The sequence below is a fragment of the Acomys russatus genome, chromosome 31, assembly GCF_903995435.1.
Source record: "Acomys russatus chromosome 31, mAcoRus1.1, whole genome shotgun sequence".
Taxonomy (NCBI): domain Eukaryota; kingdom Metazoa; phylum Chordata; class Mammalia; order Rodentia; family Muridae; genus Acomys; species Acomys russatus.
In genome coordinates this window covers 27,545,716-27,553,171 of record NC_067167.1, presented here as the reverse complement: position 1 = coordinate 27,553,171, position 7,456 = coordinate 27,545,716, and positions in this window count along the sequence as shown.

The window sequence follows — 7,456 nt, the reverse complement described above, 5'->3', positions numbered from 1 at the left end:
CCATGGCATATAAATACTGTGTAGTCTCTCTTTAATATCATGTACCAAAGTGTAATTAACCAGAATCGAAGCATTTATTCTAATGGAAGCATTGAGTTCACACAAAAAAAAAATTTCACGTGAGTATAAATTATGATAGCTAATTTAGTCATAACTACCTGAAAATCTCTTTTCTCTTCCTCTATTCTTAAGTCTAGGAAGCAAACTACTTATTATTCACCTTTCATGTCTTCTTTGGGGTCAGGAAGTCTGTCAGTTTCATGTTACTGAAACAATGAATATGCTTGAACTCCAAGATGCTCCAGTAATGCAATTGTTTTGAGCTCTTGTTAAGATGGTTTATCAAGGCATAAATGTTTCTAAGAAAACTCACACTTTAAGAGAGGAGGCAGAGGGGGAGCCCTAAAGATGGCCCACTAGGCTCAAATTTCTAAAGGTCCAGTGTACCTTCTACATTATACCACAGTGAAGACCCAGTCTTTGCATTTGAACTTTAGGAGAAAATTACAAACATCAAACTATTTACTATCCAGGGATATAATTTGGCCTGAATAATTAAATATTATGCAGGAAGGTTTATTTCTTGAATGAGTAGGCTGACCTTTTGAAGGAAAAAGGCTTATGTCTTTGACTAAGTTCACTAGCCTTCTGTCTTCTGTCTATATCACTAACATTATAATTAGAAAGGCAGAAAGGAGATGGGAAACACATACAGCAAACCAGATGGGAGAATAAAAGCAACCTGGAAGCCTGGTCTGATGATGACATCATTAAGAAAGTTGAGTATCCATGTGCCCCCACCTTCAGATTTTTGTCTTAAAAAAAGAAACTATTATTTTGCCTTGATAAATAAGAGATATGAAAAGGAAAAAGGGATAGAAATTAAAACAGTTGCAATGATAGAAAGAAAACGTAGTTCCTTATACTTTCTTTCTATCAAGGATCAAAGGTAAACCTAAAAGTTGTATCTTTTTACTTTTAGAAACTCAAATAACCAGAATTGTTCTATATGGGAATTAAGGACTGCATGAGCCTCCCATCATCTACATATATGTGACTTCTTCTGTATGTTGGGGAAAAGAATCACTTTCCCACAGAGACTCAAGTGTGTCAAGTGTCCTATACATAGAAACTTTTCACTTTTTAAGTACAAAATATTAATATCTAAACATTCTAAACTCGGATAACAATATAATTTTCTGTGTTTTATTTTAAAATAAACACTGAAAATAAGGGATATGAATAAAAAAAACATTCAAAACATAAAGTTCACATATTTTGATTACTATCTTTAAAAGTGCAACCCTAAGTGTCACGATTTAGCTATCACTACTTTCAAATTTTCATTTCCAGAGCCAAACTAAGAGGTTTATTGTTCCTGGGTAGGAATGAGAAATATGCGGAGATCCAAAACAAAAGCAAAAACAAACAAACAAAAAACCCAATGAAATAACAACAACAACCCCCTCAACAAACAAACAAACAAAGTCACCCTAGTTTTAGAGAAGCATTACCAGGCTGTTTCACCTGCAGTTTGATCCAGTAACAGAGGACACAGTATTGCACTGTGAAGGACTTTATTTCTTCCTAGATGCTACACTTTACCCCCTTTTGTTCTTAATAGAAAACAACACAGAGATAAACTAGTTAGCATCTATCTTGAGGAGTTATGGGAACAGTGAGGAGAGAGAGGAAGGGAGATTGTATGGTTGGTTTTTCTTTTTTACATTTTGGCAAGGAAAAGACCATTTGGATTATAAATATAAGCTCTTATAAATATAAGCTCTCTCACAAGTCCTCTCCATGGTTGTACACATATTAGTGCACCCATGGTAGTGGACAGAAAATATACTTAGAAAATGAAGTTACAGTTTAAGATCAGCAAACTACTTGGAGGAATGAAGTGGCCCTAGAAAGCATCTGAGGAATACATCTGAACCTTTCTTCTTAGTGAAGGCAGCCATTCAAACTGCGATTCATTTAAGTAGAGAGCCACAAGAAGACTGAGATGAAATGAGATGGAGTCACACAGAGCACACTTACTGAAAGTAAGCAGCTTAGACATTTTTCAGGTCAATGATTTCAAGTTTAATTCTCAGTTGCATTGACATGTTGGCAAACAACATGGGAACTCATCAATTTTTCAGTAAGTCCTCTGTTTGTCTCTCTGCCTGCCTAGTCTGCCTGACTACCTACGCTCTCCATAAAAATACCTGGGAAGTGTTACACACTCGTGTGATTAAATGTATGGTTTCAGAGATTACTTCTACCTCTATGGATTTCAAATCATTTTTTAAAAAGTATTTTCCCAGCTACGATTTAGCACACACTTCTATTTTCTGATGCAATAAAACATGTCCATCTTATAATAAATTCTCTTACCCAGAACGCAATCTCATGAGTTGGTAAGCTGTCATAGGGAACAGTAGGAGAAACAATATCTACAAAAGGAGAGCTAGCATTGACAGAACAGGGCAGTAGAATGACCTTCACAATGTATCTCTCAATCCAGACCAAACATATCCCAGACCTAACTACCCCTTTGTTGGAACTCATAATGCTAACACCCACTCATATTTAATCTATGATATAATAAAAGTATTGCTGGGTTAAATGACTGCAATTAAATATTAATTTTGTTTTATAAAACTTTAATTAAACACATGTAAACTCAGACTAATATGAGGAATCAGAAGGATTATTGTCCCTTATTTCTTCTATCATATAGAGTGCTATTGAAGCACATAGCTTATATCTTTGATTTTTGTTTCTTTATGATACATATTAGTTACAGTAAAACAAATTAATAGCAGTACTTGGATGGTTGCATTATTAGTTTTAGAAGTTTCCCTTTATTTCATTTCCTCACAGTTCATCTTTCTAATATATAGGTAATAAAGAAAACAGAAACAATTCATACAAACAAGAAATCCAAAAGACCTATACATGACCAGAAATTTATCAATGCTTGAGTTAATCCCAGTATATACACACTCATCTATTTCAGATATATGGGAACATATTAGTATAACCAAAGTCACTTTGAATTCTCAAATAGATAATTCCTCTTTATATGCCCATGGACTACATAACATACTTGAGCCATTTAAATCTCAAAAAAGTTGTAGCCAAGAAAATTCACTAGAAAGAAACAGATTAAGAAAAATATGTTTGGTCACAATATCCTAGAATATTATGATAATTAATTTCAGTAGCCTAACCATTAGCCACTTACTATATATAGTTGCACTGAATATTACTTACATTCGTCATTAAAACAATGTCATAAAAATCTTAATACTGTCAACATGAGCCAAGGAAATGATAGAACAATAATAAAAGTAACTTGCTGCAGAGCCAGACAACCCCAGACCCCACACATGGTAGAAAAAGAGAAGTGACATCACAAGTTACTCTCAAGCATACATAAAGAATTTTACATACACACATATATACTAATAATAATAATAATAATAATAATAAACAATAATAAATAATAATTTTAAAGTAAAAATTGAAATAAAAATAAACTGACAATCAGTTATTGAATATATACAAAGTCTTGTGTTCACTACATGAGATTTAAAGTATGTTTTAGCCCATATTTCACTTAATCAATAAGTATTGATAGTCTATTTTTGTTCAAGAGAAGTAAGTGATCTACTCTGCTGCAACTCAGAAACAAAACACTAAAAATGATATACTCAACTCAAATGGAATATCATTTATCATTAAAAATGGAACTTGATTCTGAGTTTATGCTTGAACATGTGTGCAATATAAACAGAAGAGGTGGTTCTTCAACAGAACACCAGTAGTGCAGGTACTAAAACTAACAATTAATACATGGGACGTCATAAAACCAAAAAGCTTCTGTAAGGCAAAGGACACCATATTTAGGACAAAATGGCAGCCTACAGAAGTGAAAAAGAGCTTTACCAACCTCACATCTGACAGAAGCTAATTTCAAAAGCATATAAAGAACTCAAGAAGTTAGATATCGACAAACCAAATAATTCCATTTTTAAAATGGGATACTGATCGAAACAGAATTCTCAACAGAGGAATCCCAAATAACCGAGAAACATTTAAAGAAATGCTCAATGTCCTTAGTCATCAGGGAAATGCAGACCAAAATGACTCTGAGATTCCATCTAACACCTATAAGAATAGCTAAGATAACAACACAAGTAGCAACTCACTCTGGCAAGGATGTGGAACAAAGGGAACACTCTTCCACTGCTGGTGGGAGTGTGAACTTATACAGTCCCTATGGACATCAATCTGGCGGTTTCTTTGAAAATTGGGCTTGATGTACCTCAAGACCTAGTTATACCATTTCTGGGCATATATTGAAAGAATGTTTCATCTTATCAAATAAACACTTGCTCAACTATGTTCATAGCAGCTTCATTCATAACAGCCCAAAACTGGAAACAATTGACTTGTTCCTTAACTGGAAAATGGATAAAGGGAATGTGGTATATTTATGCAATAGGGTACTACTCATCTGTTAAAAACAATGAAATTATGAGATTTGCAGCAAATGGATGAAACTAGAAGAAAAAATCATCCTGAGTGAGGCAGCCCAGATCCGGAAAGACAGTCATGGTATGTGCTCACTTGTAAGTGCATATAGCTGTAAAGGAAAGGAACGCCATGCTACAATCTATAGACCCAGAGAAGCTAAGTAACAAGGTCTAAAGTGGGAGGAGGGAGGCATAAATCTCTCTGGGAAGGGCAAATAGAATAGACATCATGGGTGGTCTAGGGAAAGGGTGTCTGGGTGAGGGGTGGGCACAGTACCTTGAGGAATAAGGGTGGGGGTAGGATGGAGGGAAAGAGTACGAGAAGTGACATCTAGACTCAGTGCGTCTCTGCGGTGAGCTAGAAACCTAGTGCAATGGAAACTCCCAGGAATCTACAAGGGTGGCCCTATCTAAGATTCCTAGGAATTGAATATATGGTACCTGAACTGGCCCTCCCCTGTAACCAGGCAAGGTTTCCAGTAGAAGGATTGGACACCAACCCAGCCGCCGTTTTCTGAAGGGAAGTGGAGGAGGAATGGATGGGTGGGGCAGAGGAAATGTGTTGGGGATGGACTAGGAGGAGAGAAATGAGGGGAAACCTGTCAGAATGTAAAAAATAAAATAAATAAATATGTAGATATATGCAGAGAGAGAGGGAGGGGAGGGAAGGAGGGGGAGGGGGGAGGGAAGGAGGGAGGGAGGGAGGGAGGGAGGGAGGAAGGGAGGAAGCAATATTGAGCCTATGAACTAAAGATATATTAGTTATGCACATGATTTTTATCTGTGCATTATCAGACCCATGGAAATAGAAAAATTATTTACATTTCTTATCTGTTAGTGGCATATAGTTTAAATGACCACACAGACCTCTGGAAACAAACTTGCTTTTCACAGGAATAAAGTTACCTTTTGTTAATAGAGACATTATTTAGGTTCAAATGTACTCTTTTTTCTCAAGCTAACAGTAAGTTCTAAGAGTTTTTAAGCTAAAGATTTCCTTATACAAATAGAAATACTTGCCTATACAATTCCATTAAAAATAATACAGTAGAAGCCGTATGAGAAATATAGATAAATCAGTTTAGAATTAAGTATACAGGAAAAAAATTCAGGGTAGACTATAATTCAGGGAACTTGAAGGAAATAGGCCTAACAGTCAAAGGATTAACAACCAAGGACTGCTTATTAAAGAAACTAATTAAAAAGAGGAGACGGTCACAATTTTCACTCCAAGAATTCCTTATGGAAAAAACTGGTGCAGTAAGCAGCTGCCTTACTTTCTACTTACCAGCTAGATGTCAGAGAACAGAATAGCTTGCTAAAGTAGTCCTTACAGAGTCTTTCCCCAAAAGATTAAATACAGTGAATGCAAAAAGTCACCCAGCAGACATCTCACACCTTGGTCTTTCAGCACACACTCCAGGGTCTCTGGCCCGGATGACAGGTGTAATATTTACACATACCCAGAAAGTTCCACAGCACGTCAATTCACTCCTACATCATTCTGAACTCAAAAAAAGCATTCAAAACAGTTGTTCTTACAATGAAGTAAAAAGATTAGCTATATATTGTTTGACTGCTAAGTTCTGTAGCTCATTGGAAGGCCCAGGCTAAGAAAACAGCTCCTTTAATTGTCAACATGTCATATAGTTCCTTCTGTATGCCAGTAGCCAAGCCCCTTCCTGTAGACTAGGAAACCTTGCTTTCCCAGAATTCCATTGACCTGAACTAGGAAGCTCCCAGTCAGTTGGCTGGCTTCTTGTAACAGGCTCATTGCTCAGTTACTTTCCTAGTAAATTCTCTTTCTGTTGATTTAGAAGGTGGAAAGGTCCAAAAGAAGTAGTAGACTTAACATATGTCTGCTTGGAATTATGACTATTTTTAATTTGAGGAAACAGTATTGCTTTGATCCATGAGACTCCTGTCTATTTTTAAATCTAGGACAGAAAACTACCCGTTATTATTGCTGAACAAGAAGGAAAACTCCTCAGAGTGTACCTTCATAGTTAACTTTTGGTTCCCATGACTGAGTGTGCTAAGAAAATAAGAGGCAAGTGGATCGATAATCATTCCGCTTAGTTTCCCAGCCATACAGGTGCTCTTTATATGAACAGGTAATCCTTAAGGCTACTCCAGCTGCCAGAAATAACACATGTTCTCAAAAGGGGAAATATCGCCCCCAAGTGGGGGAATTGGGTTAGGGGTATATAAGTTTCAACTTTTTAAGCGATGGAGAGGACAAGTAGGGAAATAATGCTTAGATTCATTAGGACTTAAGAAGTTGATAAACATACTTTTCCTTTATCAGTCAGTGTTTTAGGATCCATTAGTTAAAAGACTAAGTTTATGAGTGTGAGGAACACCACAGCAGGTAATGTAGTACCCTCAGGCTCTTAGTGACAGCTGTTTCTACCTATAGGCCAAAACATACTAGGAGACACTAGTTATCGGATCTCAGAGGCAAGTTGTCATGTGATAAGGACTGATTTGAGAAACTGGGAACTGCAGTTGGTGGAGTACGAGAAAATGCAGTAGCAATTAAGACCCTTTGGAAGAAAACAACCTGAAGATATCAAATCCCCCAACCTTTTTGTTGTTGTGGGTTTGTTGTTGTTTTGTTTTGTTTTGTTTTGTTTTGTTTTTACTTATTCTGACCTGGCTCATTGGTTCCCAGTTAGAGGAACAGGGGACTGTATTCACAGAGTCTACTCAGGCTAGTTTCCTAAAGTAGAGAATCAAGTGGGAAAAAAGTGAACAGGGATAAACAGAAGTCATTTGAAATAATGACATCCAGAGATATCCACAAGAAGGGGAAGTTTTATAATTTTTTCTGTATAGTCATTGTAATGCTGTTGAATATCTCTAAAGCGAATGTGGAACAGAACACAAAGTTCAAGGGTGGTAGTATAAAAAGACTTAACCCAAAG